The following is a 17,068-nucleotide window of genomic DNA, read 5'->3' as shown; positions in this document are numbered from 1 at the left end:
AGTCCTATGCAGCAGTTAGGTTAGGAAGCCTGAACTGCTTAGGTGCCTCCAAGGTTTTGATGAAGCTATAGGGCTGCAGGGTTCCCAGGGGAACAGTTGATATCTTGAACCCCATCTCAGGTACCCATTTCCCAGGGGGAGAGGGCACAGAGATGGAGGGAACAGCAACAGTGTAGGTGGTTCCCACTATTCCTCCTCGAGGGCAGGTAGTGTGGTCTCTCAGAGGTTCCAAAGGTTCCTCTTGTCTCAGTCCTCAGTTAGGTCGCATGTTTCATTAAGGTCCAACGTTTCTGTTAGGCCCAGCTGAGGCTGACTGGGGAAGACCTAGAAGCAAAGAAGTACCTTCTTGAGGAAAGAAGTGTGATCTTAGACTAACCAAATCAGAGGAATGAGAGATTTTAGACAGAGGTAAGCTCCAGCTTTGGCAGAGACGGCAGAGAAACCTGCATCCGCTTTAGCAGAACAAAAACTGAGAGATGAAAGGGAGGTGCAGAAAGCTACTCTGGCAGCTCTAACAGAACAGAAACAAAGGAATCTGGAAACGCTAGAACTGTGCAAACTGGAACGGGAAAATCTGCCAGAGCCCAGATCTTCAAGTAGGAAAGGAAGCACCTCCAGTAGAGGAAAGTCTAGGCACCACATCCCCAATGACTTGGCCCAACAGTAGGAGGTGGCAAAAGATATCCTTGATTGGTTCAGACACTCTAGCTCAGAAAGTGGAAGAGAGTTTTGGGGAGAAGCCCATATGAGTCGCCTACCGAAGGCTGGTAGGGATGTCATTATGCAGTTGAGCCCTGAGGAGATGTTAGATTTATGAGAAAATAAAAAACCCTCCCTCTGCAGGAAGTTATGAAAAATCAAAAAAAGTATCTCAGGAGCGTTTGTGAGCTCACTAAAAAAGATGGTTAAATCTTTGTGGCGTTTGCACATCATTCCTTGAAATTTCTGAGTGGATGGCTCACTGTGTAACAAAGCTGACATTTTGTAGGGCATGTACAATTTGGTTGCATCCTTAAATATATAAGCTGTAGTTACAACAGCATTTAGTGGGAACATGTATCCTAGACAGTAGGGAGCTTGCAAAAGCGGCTGACAGGTACGTGAGCACTCGCGTCTAGAAAAAGACTGAAGCCAGAAGAGAATCGATCTGACAAAAGTAAATCCAAGAAGGTTTAGGGCACCGGTATTCACTCTCTTGCCAAGAAAGTGCCCCAAAAGCATGACGGGAAATCCCTGACACATGGCTCATCATCTCCCATAGAAAGAAGGAGTAAGGGAACCCATAAAATGGTGGCACCTGCCCCAACCTGCCCAAGAAGAAGTTTTTTTATGTGCAGGGGTGGGTAGATGACACATAGGAGAGGAGATCCAGCTTTCAAGGGTATACCCAAGGAGGCCTTTGTTAGTGCTAGCCTCATGGCGGAAGAGGCCATAGTCCGTGTGGGCTTCATAATAAGAAGCCAGCATTTTCCAGTCCAGAAGGGCACTCATTGTTCACTGTTATGTCTTTGGGGTTAAAATTGCCCCTCCCACCTTTCAGAGAATCAGGTCCTTTCTGGATCAGAGGACTTCAGCCTGGCCACACCTTGGAAGACTATCTAGGCTTCCTTTCTAGCCACGCAGAAGGCTGGCTTGACTATCAAGGCATGCAAGTGCCAGATAGAACAGGGCACTGTTACCTACTTAGGACACTGCATTGGTGGCAGTAAGAATCAGGTTCTCAAGGCCAAAGTCCAGGCAGTGGTGGATTGGGACGTCCCAACTACCTAGGGTGACGAATACCCAGATGTTGTCACCTTTCCCCTAGGGGGAGCCCCTTCCCATGAGGCCAGGGAGGTGAGGCCACTATCCAAATGTCCCCCTTGGGTGGTACTCAGCGGATGGATCTCATGGGGAGGGAAGCCCCTATGGGATTAGTGGTGACCTGGAGAGAACATGGCATCCCATAGCCCACCTAACCCTAACACACCTCCATACCCCCTTCCACCAACACTTTCCCTAGTTTTCCTAAATGTTTTTGCCATACCACCAATAACGGAAGTACTGGGATGGGGTTGAGTGTGGACTCCTCAAGGTACATGTATCCCTTAAGTACTGAGATGAGGGAGAGAACAATTGACTCAATGTAAAACCTAAAGATCAATACTGGGACGAGCAAGAAATGCAGAAGCATAGAGGGCACCCATGAGAACATGAATGAACAGTCTAGTTTTTCCCGAAACCTGGTTGGCACATCCCATTCAAAACTGAAGTGGGAAACCAGGAAGGAGAGAAAAGCCCTTCATGGAGGAACTGTGAGATGGAAGAGAGAAGCCCTACCTCGAGGAACCACGAGTGCAGGGAACACTCGACTCGGCAGAGAACTGAAGCAGCTACAGGAAAGCTTACCGGACAAAGAGGCTCTTACCTGGTCCAACATGGAAGGACCATCCGGTGAAGCAGTGCAGTGAATGTACAGGCAAACCAAGCAGAAGGACTGTGCGGTCGGAGGAAGACGTGCCCACTGAGAAACTGCAAGTGCTGCTTAGATGCTGCTGCATGCCGTAAGAGTGGAGTACCCTAGTGAAGACTGAAACAGAGGGCAAAGAACCCTGAGACTGACCGGGCCAAGCCGGTAGAGACCCTGAAGGTACCAGGGCTACCGGGCAGTTGGAAGGGGTACCAGAGGGCCCTGGCAGACGCTGGAGCCACAATACTGGGGCATAAGGGAAGTCTGTGGGGTAAAGCTAAGACCCCTAGAGAAAAAGAAATGCAGCACCAAAAGGAGATAATCCAATTGGTCTGGGCCTGCATCCTTCTATGAAGAGTAACCTAAGTAACCTAAATCATCTTCATAGTCACAGTACCTAGCAGGATAGTGAACCGAGTCCACAGCACCAAAAGGGGAGAATCCCATGGGTGTGGGACACGCACCCTTTTATTATGATCAGTCCAAGTCATCTTCATAGGCACAGTACCTGGCAGGATTCTAAACCAGAACTACTGCACCAAATAAAGTAGAATACATGGGTCTGGGAGCCGCACCCATAAGATTGGGAGCTTACGTGAATTGTGAACTTTTGAAGTGCAAAGCAAGCCTGGGTAAGGGAGGCATACCCCCTGGTAGTATTGAAGTGAATTGCGAAAGAAGGGCTTGGTGAAGAGAGTCATTCCTTCCAGCCTTTGTGAACCATTGTGAACTGCATACTAAAGTCTAAAAAAGGCCTCGGGAAAGGGCGTCATTCTGCCCGGGCCTCGGAACTGTGAAGCAAGAGACCTCTAGAGAAGAAAATAACACCTCCTGGTGTCTTTCCTGAAGATTGTGTATTGTGAAGCAATTCAGAAAAAGGCACAGAGAAGGGAGTCATTGCCGTCTGTTAGAACACTGAGAACCAAATACCTGGAGATGGGAGGCATTTTCCAGGAACCCCAGAGAGAAGCAAAACTTTGGTCAATAAGGGATGATATTTGAGTGGGAACCTTCAAACCTGAGCAGGGAGCCATTCTCACAGGCAACATTCCCCCTAGGATTGGAACTATGGCTCATTGTCCAGAAGAAGGGAGTCATTCATCTGGACCAAGAAGATCCACTACCCTTTTCTTATTAGTGTAAGGGATAGGAGTAGGCATTTTACCACAATGGTGGACTCTATTTACCTGGACATTCGGACCCATTCCTTAGTTCCTTAGCAGAGGCAGGTAAACCCCTCTCAGATTTAGGGAGAGCTAGGTTTCCTCTTTATCTTTTCCCGAATAAAAGTCTTTGCCAACCACCGTGCCATCATTGTGTCAGAGCTGCACTTCTGTAGCCTTACATATGGTGTCAGTAGTGGAATTCTGATGTCTACTTTATAAAGGGTGGGGGAACTACAGGATTTTTCTTTTTTTTTTCTTCTTCCCTTTTCCCCACATTTACCCTGTTAGTAAAATCCCCACCTATGACAGGGGATGATTAGTACCATAAATGAAATCAAGGGAAAAAAAAATGAGTCTACAAGTAGTTCCCAAAGAACAGGTCTCTACCTCCAAATCCTTGATGATTGAACACCTTGCAGTCCCTGTTAAACAACAAAGGTTGCCATATAAGGGTAAGACCTTAGCAGGAGAAAGGAAACTCGCTGACTACTCCATTAGTTGGAGTTAGGGAGAGATTGGTTTCCTCTTTCTTTTTGTCTGAATAAAAGACTGTGCCAATCCCCATGCCACCATTGTGTCAGACTCGTACTTCTGCACCCTTACAGTTGACACGGGTGATACCCTTCTTGCACCAAACTGGTTAATACAGGCATTTCATGAATGGGTATAGGACCTTTGCCCTTGCCCTTAATGATGCAATATCTAAGGATACCCAGAAGAAGGTCTTCTGGACCTCTGCCTGTCAAACATCTTTCCAGAGCGTGAAGGATGGTTTGTGCAAGGCCCCAGTTCTAAAGATCCTAGATTAGGGGCTATACCTTGGGGATGGGGGGATTGGCAAAGTTGTTCATACCTTAGTAGTTGCTTGACCAAGTGAGAACGCAGCTAGGCTACAATTGAGAATGATGCATTTGCGGTAGTTTAGGCGGTGTGCTAAATGAAACCTCTAAATCTTTGGGTCTGACATCATGGTCAAAACAGAACAGAGGCTCCTTAGGTGGCTTGTGGCCATGCAGCGAGGGAATTACAAGTTGTTGCATGGGGCCATATCCCAACAGAACAGGGAGAGGATATGGATATTCAATACATCCTGGGTTGCAGCACTCCAATTATTATTATTATAATGATTATTATTATTATAATGAATTATTATAATGCAGAAGGCTTCAGTAGGCACTTCTGCCTTGAGTATGAGCCAGGTCCTTTGAAAGGTGAGCATCAACGTTTTTGGCTGGGGTCATGTGAAGGAGTGCCCAATGGAAAGGGTATGAAAGCTTTAGCTTATTGATTTTTATTAATAAATACATTATGTAGGTAATCCATCTCCGACGAGTGGGTCTGCTTAAGCTCCATACCATAAATACAGTGTGCACTTATGCCCTGCTGCAAGAGTCTTCCTTTTCAGCAGCTCCTGCTCTCCAATCACACGGAACAGTTTCAGAGGCCACAGGAGCCCTGTTTGACTGCTGATGTGACAGCAAAGTCCTTAGTGCAGAGGTTGAGTTTATAGTCATTCCATCGACAGCCAAAGCATCTAATGCCATACCATCTAAAAAAGCATTAAAAAAAGCATCTAATGCATTTTCTTTTCTTTTTTTTAAAAGGGGGTTCCCCCTACAACAACCCCTCTTTTTTAACCTTAGAAAAAGAGGGTTCCCCCTACAACAACCCCTCTTTTTTAACCTTAGAAAAAACAAAAAAATGTTTTTATTAAAGTAAACCCTTTACCATCTAAAATAATGCATTAGATGACTTTTTTTAAGATGCTTTTTTTAGATGGTTTTGGCTGTCGGTGCTTTGGTTGTCAATGCAATGACAGGATACCCAGAGGTTGTATTTAAATATGCACCTCTGATCTAAACCCATACTAATTATGACAAACTATCATTTGGTGGCAGTTTAATCGGGTAATGTAAGCCATACTTGAGTTTTGGTATGGTGGTTCACATAATTACAAAAAGTCACATCTGGCTAGTAACATACACATGTAAACACTGTGAGCCCAAGCCATCCAGGGAAGGATTGTGTTTATTCTCGCTACACTTCCTGTCTGTACTCAAGAGCAGTAAAATGGGCAGGAAGACTCAGCCTCTCTTTGATCCTTTGCGAGTTGAGTTGACACATACACTTTGCACGGTTCCATGAATCCATGTTTGTGTCGGCAGTGCAAAGTCACTATTCAACAGTGCAAAGTCACTTTCAGCAGTGCAAATTCACATTGAACCGTGCAAATATTCTATGAATCGGGCCCTGAATCTCCCTTATGATTTCATGGAAACGTAAGGGTGAACCTGACCTAAACATGATAGTGCCAAACTAGCCATGTTGTCATAACATAGGATTGTGCAAAGTAATTATAAGGTGGGCAATAAATTTCACGTTTTCAGAATCTCTGATCAATTCATTATAGCTGAAAAGTTCTGCCTGTGCTTTTTCTGCGTGCAGTTGGAATTCTTCCAGGGAATGTGTAAATGTCCTAACATATACTGACATTGTTTCCTTTTTATTTATTGTGACATCAGATTAATGGTGTGCTTTAAAAGAGCAATGTTGGCCATGTAAATAGTAAACACGTTTCTATTTTTGGAACATGAAGTGTAATTGGGAGGTAGTCGCGAGTGTAACTTGAATAAAAACATTATCTCTATTGCTCTGCCCTTTAAATTCCCGGTTTATTATCCCCAATAATGCTGACATAGAACATGTGTGTGAAGTAGATCAAAAGGTTGTAGACTCTCCATTTCACGCAATCAGGTATTTCTCTATGGTGTGAATGCTGCTCCTGGCCCACTTTCCCTCCCCCTCAACCAACCACCTCCCCCACCTCCTCAAGCTCTGTTACCGCAGTGGAAATGTCAATGGTCTAATCACACTGACTGACTGCAGACACTTTGCTCCAGCAGAGCCTGGCTCTTGCTTTCGGATGGTCTATTACAGACGTCATCCAGCAGAGGGCGCTCGCGCCTTTGGTCTTCCCATGAATACCGGCCCCAAATGACTGAATAATCCAGATCAACAGAGGCGTTCCTGGGGTGGGGGGGGCAGGGGTGGGGTGGAGGAGAGATTAGGGGTCTATAGCCCCATGTCTTTTGGTTGTAGCCCCGGATAGAATCTTAGGAGCTACAACCAAAGTCTAGCTAGCCCCCAGTCCTGACAGTTCCAACGTTACCGTAGCTCCGGGTCTTTTCCAGACCTAGCAACACCCCAGCAGATCAATATTTATAATAATACTTAGGCAGAGCGTTTTATCCTGATTTGCCAATCCGCATGCATGTCTTTCAGACATATATATGGCATATATAGCCATATAGCATATAATAGCTCAACTATTGTTGTGATTGTAAGGCGAGGCCACTAATTAAATATGGCTGTTGTATGTAAAGTGTTGGATTCGCTTATGTTGGGATTAACAGCTCTGCTGCTCCTTTTGTGTTGGACTCCAGACGCCTAGCCATGTTAAATTAAATGTAATTGCATGCAAGGACAGCCAACGTTAGCACGTATGTGCTGTTGGGTAGCCTGCATGCAATTTTCAACTTTTGCATAGCTGGCGAGAAAAGGAAAAAGTACAACCAGGTGAAATCGCCTCTGATCTTTAGTTTCACTCTTCGTCTTGCAAAAAAAGTGAGCACTGCTTGCAAATTATGCTTACTAATGGCTTCATATGGAATCCGGCTGCTCATTTAGGCTTGGAATGCAGTGCTCTTCCAAGAAGAGGAAAGCATGGCAGAGCCTGGAGTCATTGCAATAATCAAATAACCCGTAGAGCAAGCACTATGTCCCCTTTATAATTGCATGTTTATTCATGCCAACATAACATTTTCCATTCGGGAGATGCTAGTGCAGTCCTGGTTTTAACTTTGCATTCTGGGACTTGTAGTCCTGGATTTTCCAGAATGCATGGTTAAAATCAGGACTGCATTCTGAATGGAATGGATAATGTTTGCATGTATGCGTGAAAGCTGTCCTCTTGTGCTACTTAGATTGTTTTAGGGAAGGGGAGCGATTTGTATAAGTAGGTCCATCTAGGTGGTCTGGGCCTTACATGCCCAAACTACAACCCTTCACTGAAGCAATTGTAAGTTCGTGCTTCTGTATCAATGCATGGAGGATGGCATTTACATCAATCTCTAGGGATTCCGTGGCTTTTTGCACATCCAAAAGCCATGCAGAAAACCTTTGGGGTCCTTTTATGTTACATTATGTTACATTAAAGAGCTTATAAAGCGCAACTAATACCCAAGGGTGTCCTGGCGCAAGGAAAGACAGGCCTCATGAAGGGAGAGAGGGCCTAGGCAGTGCTTTAAGTGCACCGGGGCCAGCTGGGGCCAGGCCCAGGCAGTCTCCAAAAAGTGCGGCTGAGCCGAGGCTCTGCTTGGGCCCCCCAGTCCCACCACAACATTGGTGGGATGCATTATCCCACCACGTCCGCAGCCACGACAGGAGATGCGCCTGCTGTTAAGTTAGGCAAGCTGACAGAAGTGCCAGCTAGCCACTGCAATGCTCTGGCTGGCTGGCACTTATGTCATTCACTGTAAATTCCTCTGGTGACCGCTCTCTTGAGGGGTCACCAGAGGAAGTTACTGTCCCTTTGTTCCCCCAGGTCGCTGAGGCGTTTTTAACCCTCGCCGAACCTGGGCACTTCATGCCATATTTCGAGGTTTATTAAAGATGGTTTGCAGAGTGCACAAACCATAGTAAGGTATGCATACAAATATATAAATGCTTACATGCATTTATATATTTGTTTGCATACCTTACTATGGTTTGTGTACTTTTTAGGCCACGCCCATCACACAAGCCACGCCCCCAAATGAGGGCCCCACCACCCCTTAATTATTACCCCACTTAAAGCCCTGGACATAGGCAACCGGAAAAAGACAAACAAGAACACAGAGAAAAAAGCAAACAATCAGAAGTTGAACAAAAACCTTTTCAAAGCTTTTCTGAAAAACATTTTAGATGAGGAAGTGTGTCAAATGGAGGCATAAGTGAGAAGCATAATGCTTTTATGCCTCTGTCTAACATGCCGCTTCATTTTGGAACACTTTCAAGACAGAGGAGTGGCACTGAGTGGAGATAAGATCTCAGCTCCTCAGTATTCCTCCATCTCATGATTGAGCCTTGTTTTACGCCTGCACAAGGCATTCAACTAATGGATTCCTATGGATTCCTCCTCGGTTTTTCATCTGGTCCAGACCATGTGAATTTCATAGGAATCTACAAGTAAACACCACCTGCAAAGCGTATTTGCATGTGGTGTTTATTCTTTCCTTGTCCAATCTGCTTTGGGGACCTGTAAAATTGCATGCAGTGGACCCCATGGCAAGTAAGTGTTAATAATGGTGGTCCCCTGGTGGTCCCCAGAAATAAGGGTGCTAGTAAGATCACCGGCACCCTTATTTCCGGACCGGCAAACTACAGGTTTGCCTGCCGGAGCCGCTGAGCTCGACAGGTCTGACCATGCCGGGGTTGCATTGGTCATGGTAAACAAACCCGTCACAGAAGCATGGTGCTTCCATGTCCCCTCTCCAATAGAGTCCTATGGGACTCTATGGGAATGGGGATTAAAAAAATTACCTGCACCTGACTTCCCAGATTTTTACCAGTCCGGAGGCAGCCTGCCAGTAGCACTGGCAGTATTAGAGCCGGAATGTTATGAGGCCCAATGTCTTAAACATCCCTTTGAGTGTCAACCATTTTCATGCATTTCTAGGTTTAAATAAATATGGGATACGAGGCAAAGGGTGATAACGTGATCTGTCCAAGGTAAGGAGATTTCGTGAAGCTGAGATTAAACCTTGGACTCCAGCGCCTACCTCAGCAGCAGCTCCAGAACAGGAGAGGCAGAAGAGCTCAAAGGCCCTATACTGTGGTAGCATGCAGTCCACAGACTAGATAAATATATAAATGCATAAATGAATAACAGGCCAGCTGAAGGAGGGGTAGGTGGGGGGTGTCCCCGTTTTCAGGGATATCTTCCGTATGGACTATTCTGCTCTCTTTCCCCCATGATATCAGTCCCTGCCCCAGTCCCTAGATTTGTAGTCATTTTCTGTTCTTTCAGCTGACTCTTGTGAGGCAAAAAATGTTTCCCTGTTGGCGATGTAGAAGTAGTGTCCTATATGAACTTCACTGTGCATATGCACCAGCAGCTTTGACTATGCGCCTCTTCACCAACTTCACCATCCCGGGTTACTGGTACAAGGCCATTGCACCAAGGCCATTCAACAAGATTGGAAATGGTCATGGGCGTGGATGCCTGATGCAAAATGACTTCTGCCTCATCAGAGTGCAAGGAGAAGTAGTAACTAAACCACCTACTCAGCCCTCACACCTCTAGAACACAAGAGTGATCCCAATCACAAAGGTGAATCAGGCACAGATAAGAGATGCACCTCCTTCGCCTTTTGTGGTAACGTGGGCTAAGGGCAGGTTATACTTTTAAAAGGGGTGCAAATGTGAAACAGTAGCAACCCAAACAGCAATAATGAAACAATCCAAAGTAAGGGAAGGCCCAAACAAGGATCTATACAAATATGTATACTTTATTTAAACACACCAATATGCAATAAATCATATTGGTGTGTTTAAATAAAGTATACATATTCTTATTAGAAAACAGTAACACTGACAGAAACCCACCCCTCTAAAGGAAGCCAGAGAAATGCAGAATGTAAGGATGGAATGTCACAAAAACACTCAGAGTCTCTGAGACGGTTCAAGGTTTTTAATTAACGTTCTCAATCAAGAGTAATTCCAATAATAAAAGTGAAACAGGTAGAAGTAAGAGATGTACCTCTTTGCAACATGGGATGAGGGCAGAATATACAAAGATAGAAAGATTCAGCATTCTGGGTGAAAAGCAGTCAGTAACCACAACACCCATAAAAAGATGTGATTTCTTTCAAGGAAAAGATATCAAAAGAGACTGGCCTCCAGGTCCCAAAGATGGACCAAGGGCACACTTATAAGTACTTTTTCACTGTTATTGATGTTTTGACAGTGTCTAACCAAGCTTCTTGGAAATGTGTGAATGTTTCGAACCCGGATTGAATGTGGCAGTTGCAGTGTTCCAGACAGGGAGACATTCAGAGTCGAAGTCGGGCTGAAGGTCACTGCAGTTCGAAGTGGGGCTCAAACAGTGCAGATTATGAGAGCCACCTGAGCCAGTTCAGGGTTGACAGATGTTTCAATGGTGAAGCCACTGATGACTGGATGCACAGTGCTATGTGGTCCAGTCCGACATGACGCTCGAAGGTCTTGGTTTGATGAAGCCATCAGGATAAGTTCAACCATCAATGGGTATCAACTACAGGTGGTCACAGCAATGTGCTTCCTCTACAAGCTGAGGCAAGGACATGCTCAGCCGGCATGGTGCAGCAGCAAATTGGTTCAAGATGGCAGCACAGCAGTGCGAATATTGGGAGAGTGTTAAAGGCAGCACCAGATGATCCTATTGGTTTGAATGTGTCAAACGGTGCTTCAAACATGGCTTGAAGTGGTTTGACTATGAAAACACAAGGATCCTGGATAATCTGGCTCTCAGGTTGGCGTGAGTCTCAATTCAGGGCTCAGGGACAAGATAGGCCCTTGTTCTCATTCTCCCAAGCATTGCGGAGTCTGGCAAACACCTCCAGGGGTCCATCACCTCCACTGAGGTCCTGGGTGCCAGTGTAGGTGGCAGATGTTATGTATTTTAGCTGAACTGGAAAAAAATACATTCATGAGATATGGGCAGTTTCACAAACAGTGTAATCCTGTTTCATTCAAGACAAACGTAACAAATAGCTGGGCATTTGTTTGGCATATATATATTGCAGACAAGATGTCAGTAAAATGTTGCATTTGATTTGCAGTCATGCACTGTGTACAAATGAACAATTACAACTGAATCCCCTGCTGTTCTCGAACAGCCTGGGCTTTGAGCAAGATTGTTATTTGTTTATGGTACATGAGAGGAGACTGTAAGCATTGGTTCTGGGCTGGCTCAATGTTCCGATTCACTCCAAGCCACCAAATGTACTTCTAATATGATCTCTGGGCATGGGCACAGGCAGGGTTAGGTATTCTCAGGGAATAAGGTAAACCTATTCTTTGGGAAAATGGTGAACACATTCTTGGGGAATATGATAAACATATTCTCTGAGAGCAGGTTTGGAAATCCAGTGGAATACGGTAAACATATTCCTAAGGAGAAAAGCGCTATAAAGGGAGCTACTGGGAGGAGTAAGAGGATTGCAGTTTGAAATCATCCCAAAATTCTGGCGACGCAGAGTTGAGCTGAGGACCCTTGCGAGCTGGAAAGCGATATCCATTCTAGTTTATGTAGAAAGGAGGGGCTCTTATTGCTTCTTTTTCTGTCCTGGATTTTGCACCACTACAAATTTGATTTTTGATGGTGGGAACTCAAAAGCTTCTCCTATTTGCTTTTTGAGAGTAAGAGAATAATCCTTCTTCATTGTGCTGTTCATGGAAGCACCATGAACTTAACTACAGCAGGTCAAACCCATTGAACTATCTTATTTGAATTTGGCTCAAGTTTGCATCATGGTAACCCAATTAGCACCAAATCTCTTTTAAGGCTTTTGTTATAGCCGTTAGAGACCATGATAGTTTTTCTTAGGTGGCTTTTCCATTGGATTTGAAATGTTGAAGACGTTTGTGATTTTGGGGTTTGTACAGTTCAGGCCTCCCTTCAGCTTCAGGCTGTCAGCTCAGCTCTCAGATCTCTACTAACACAGAGGAGTGGTGTGAATATGAGGATTTGAGAAAGCGAAGAGGTATTAAATGAGGCATTGTAAGAGACAATTCAATTGAGGGGTCATTAATAGTGCTCAGTGAAATTATTAGATTCCGTTCCACCAGCCGCGAAAGCAAAATCTATCAGATTCCGATCCGCTTCGGACACCTTTGGAAAGGACCTGTGCAAAGATTTTGTGTCGCTGCACAAACTCACGAATCGAAAAGAGTCACGTGAAGATTCTCATGCCGCTGTGTGAACCTAGCATGAATGCCCTATAACTGTGTGAAGTTAATTGTGTCGCTGGCAAAATTAGCATGTATCATAAAAACAAACTCAATGTTTCTTGTGTCGCTGTGTGAAACTAACACAGATAGAAAAGAAATTTGCAAAGTTTCTCGTGTTGTTGCGCAAAGCTAACATGGATCAGCAAGAAGCGCACAAAGCTTCTCATGTCACTGCGCAAAGCTAACATGGTCCAGACAGAACCGCACAAAGATTCTCATGTCGCAGAGTGAAACTAGCAGTGATTGAAAAAATAACTGCACAAAGTTTCTCATATCACTGTGCAAAAATAGTACAGACCGGGAACAAATTGCATAGTCCTTGTGTCGCTGTACAAAACATACACGGTTAGGAAAGAACCGCACAAAGTTTCTTGTGGCGCTGTGTAAATCTAACACGGTCCGGAAAGAACCGCATGTAGTTTCTCGTGCTGTTGAATGAAACTGACAAGGTTTAAAAAAAAAACACATGCAAAGTTTCTCATCTCGATGCACAGAACCAACATGGGAGCAGCACACCATGCTCTGCATGAAACCGCACACAACTGACAACATTTCAGTGGAGGCAGAACCATAATGCGCATTTCGCAGAATGGGTGGAAGCAGATGCCAGTGCACATTTCACACTTTTTGCTTTGCGGGCGATAATTTCACCCACCACTAGTCATTAACATGCATGAGGCATTTTAGTGAGAGCCTATTAGCATTCACATTTCCTTTAAGAAGTTCTTTTTATTTTGATTTGATTGATTTATTATAAGTAGCGGTATTGGATAGAAAATGATAGAAGTGTTTACATTAATAACTTTTATTATAGTGAGTGTTTTATAACAGTGATAATTGAAATGCTTTTTTTATGACTTTTGTCTTCTAATGAAATGTAATAAACTTTTCAGGAGAGTGAGAGCATTCAGTGAGAGCCTTTATTGAGAATCCTTTCATGAACATGTGAATGTGGCTAAAATCTGGGGCATCTATGTATATCGCAGTATATTGTCTAAGAGTATATTGTGAATGTTTCAATACGAAATGGATTGGTAGGAGGGTAAACAGTAGGTCTGTAAAAATGCAATGACATTGGTAAATCGGTCAGGTGTAGTTGAGAGAAGGCAGATAGTCATGTAGATGAACAGGTGGAGGCCTCTCCTCTAGTTCCGCCCCGTTGCCACCATCCTATTGGAGTAGCAGCCAAAGGACTACCATTGGGAATTCATGAGTGAACTTATGTGACGTGTCAATACCACGTCGAATGTATGAAAGATGATATGCACTTAGACAGCCATTCAGAAGATATCCTCACGTTGAGTCAGCGGAGGGAAGTTACCAGGAAGGATGTCAATTACCTAAGTGCAAGGAGGCGGCCCTAAGGTTCATGGATGAATTTTAAAGAAGAATCTAAAGACAGCAATATGATGTCATAAAGAAGACATATAAACCTTAGTTGAAACGATGATGTAACAGAAGCACTAAGAGAAACATGTACCAAAGATGAAGTTATTGTAAAAAACAAGAAAATTAAGTAACGTGCTGACCTGTAACTGTAAATACGCTGTAACGCAAGGTAGAAGAAGCATATAGAACATATTCAAGCTTGCTAAAAAGAGGAATATATATATATATATATATATATATATATATATATATATATATATATATATATATATATATATATATAATGTTTAGGACAGCCATTGGAAGAAAATGGACGACGGCCCATTTTAAAGAATCAACCCTGATACCTCGAGATACAAGCCTAGGATTACAAATTGAAGAGTTGATGAAGAAGCTATTTTCATGTGCAGAATAGTGGAGTGCGTTGGCCTGAAGTCAGAGAGATGGGCGCAAGGCACAGAGAGGGGCGAATGAATAGATCTCATACATGAGACACATTTCTACAAAGATTAGGAGGGCAAGGACATTTGCTGATGCCAAGTATTAAACAACTACGAAGGCAAAAGCCTATGTGAGGTGGAGTGTGCAAGTCTCTAAATGCCAGAGAGGGTAATGTCACCCTGGTTAATTAAATAACAGAAATTGAGATGCAGAAATTGACAAAACCAGTGTCTCCTGACACGTGATGAAGAACTCAAAACAAAGGCTATTCATTTGTGCTTCAAGTTAAAATAGAGGTGTGCTCACACTCCCTCGAATGTCCCAGAACAGTGAGCAGACTATAAGATCAACTACAAACAATAGACCTTGGCTAAGGAATAGACCTTGGCTAAGGAACTGGTCGATGATATACGATGGACTAATTGGGAAAGCAAAGAACAAATTGATGCAGCTTGCCTGTGGTCTGGGCCTTTCCTTGACATTTGGACAGTCCAAGGGGTGTGGGTGAGAGTGGTGGGGGCTGTGGAGTTTGGGGTTTTGGCTAGAGCTGCTCTTGCTGTGCTAAGGCTGGGAAAGCATGGGTTGGAGTTGCTATGTTGTTCGGTGAGGGTGTGACCAGATGGTGCAGTTGGACGGTTGGTAGCAGGGGCGGAGTGTGATGGTTATTGTATATGGCTCGTTGTGCGGTCTGGTATGTTCCAGGGGAAAATGTTCTCTGCTCCCTCTCCTCATCTTACCATTCTTAGTTGAGTGGAGCGGGATCTACGCGGGGGGATAGTGGGTCAGGGTGAGTGGGGTTTGTCTGGCGAGGAGGTGAGGGCTCAGGGTTGCAGGTTGATGAGGTGCAGGGGTGGGATGGTGGGCTGTGTGATGGTGGCAGTTTAGTTCTGCTGTGATTGGTCTCATTGGGCCTATTGGTGTGCCAGCGTGCTGTTCTGCTTTGACCAGTATGTGGCATGGTGTCTGTCTAGTGGGGAGGAACGTGTGTCTGAGGAGAGGTGCACCTCCTCTGGAGTACAGCACTAGGTCGGGTGCTTACCCGGGCTATTGCGCTTGGTCAGGGCAGTCGGGGGTGGAGGGTTTGACAGGAAAGCCTAAGATTCGCAGAGTGTTTTATAGAGGGTAATGCCTTTTGAGTTATGGGGTCCCATACAGTGTCAAAACATCAAAGGGAACCCAGGTTTTCTTTTGACAGTTTAAACCATTGATAACATTTCCTCTGCAAGTACAGGCTTCTTTGGCAGTAGTACGTCCAGAATTGATTAAACCAAACAGGCTGGCAGTGTCCTCTGTTTCTGTGGGAAATCACGAATAATATGTTGCTAAGCATCCTTCATGCTCTACCTGGAAGAAGATTCTCACCACCTGCCTTCAAAAAGGTTCTTAATGATTTCGATATTTTAGCGGCAAGACTCTGGAATGACTTTGCTCTGTCCCTTCATTGGCTCGAAGATTATTTAAACATCACAAAGGCCTTGAAAACATATCCGTTCTTTATTCTCAAAAAGGAGTCTTTGTCCATAGTAGTGTAAACTTTCTTGATTACAGCAGGCTTTCTCTCTTTCTTCTAGAGCTGTGAAGCCATCAAATGGCAGCTTCTGTACTCTAGAAAAATTCATCAGCATAACATATTATGTCTTGGAACAGAACAATGCCCAAGGCATAGCCATGCTTAGTATCTGAAGTTCTAATTGGTAACAGCAATACTTGATGTAGTTCGTGAAATTATCACATGGCACGTTGAAGTGGATATTTATATTGCATAATATTAAGATTTTATAATGCGTTTGTGATAAGGTAGAGACCAGCTGCAGTAACTGGTTGGTAAAAGCCCAAGCATACACAGGATCCCAGGAGCAAAGAATGGTTAGGTTGCAGTTTTTGGAGGTGATGTTGATTTTCAGTGCCAGAACATCAGAGCTATGGAGTTCCAAGAGCCATTTGGTATTTAGTGACTGATTTTGAAAAGACCAGTCCTCTCCGCCCCATTACCAAACATTATTCTTTTTTATTCTGTTATGTTATGTTATGTTCATTTCTAAAGCGCACGGTCGCCTGAAGGCATCATGGCGCTGGAGAGGGAGAGCAAGTTAGCCAGGTATTGAGCCACAGAGAGAAACCTAGAAGAGAGAGGTCTTCAGCGCTCTTCTAAAGGCCAGATGATTAGACATTTTTCTCATTGGAGGTGGCAGGTCATTCCAAAGGTTGGCAGCAACTATAGAAAAGGCGCGGCCACCTATCCTGGTACGGCGACACTTTGGGACAACAAGAACATCAGCGGTGGAAGAGCGAAGACACCGTTCAGGCTGATAGCGGAGGAATTTAGCATGAAGGAACTCCACCCCTTGACAGTGAACAGCCCGATGAACTATGCACATAGCCTAAAATCTGATACGTTAGCTAACTGGCAACCAGTGGAGAGAGTGCAGCACCAAGGTAATATGAGCTCCATATGGGGTGCCAGTAGCCAACCTAGCAGCGAGGTTTTGTATACGTTGCAAGTGCTGTATGAGGCCAGTCGGCTGAGCCAAATACAACGAGTTACAATAGTCTAGGTGAGATAAGACCAATGCCGCAACCACCAGAGAACGGA

This window comes from Ambystoma mexicanum, chromosome 4p (assembly GCF_040938575.1).
Source record: "Ambystoma mexicanum isolate Mex_15411 chromosome 4p, UKY_AmexF1_1, whole genome shotgun sequence".
In the NCBI taxonomy this organism is placed as follows: domain Eukaryota; kingdom Metazoa; phylum Chordata; class Amphibia; order Caudata; family Ambystomatidae; genus Ambystoma; species Ambystoma mexicanum.
This window is presented reverse-complemented; position numbering follows the sequence as displayed.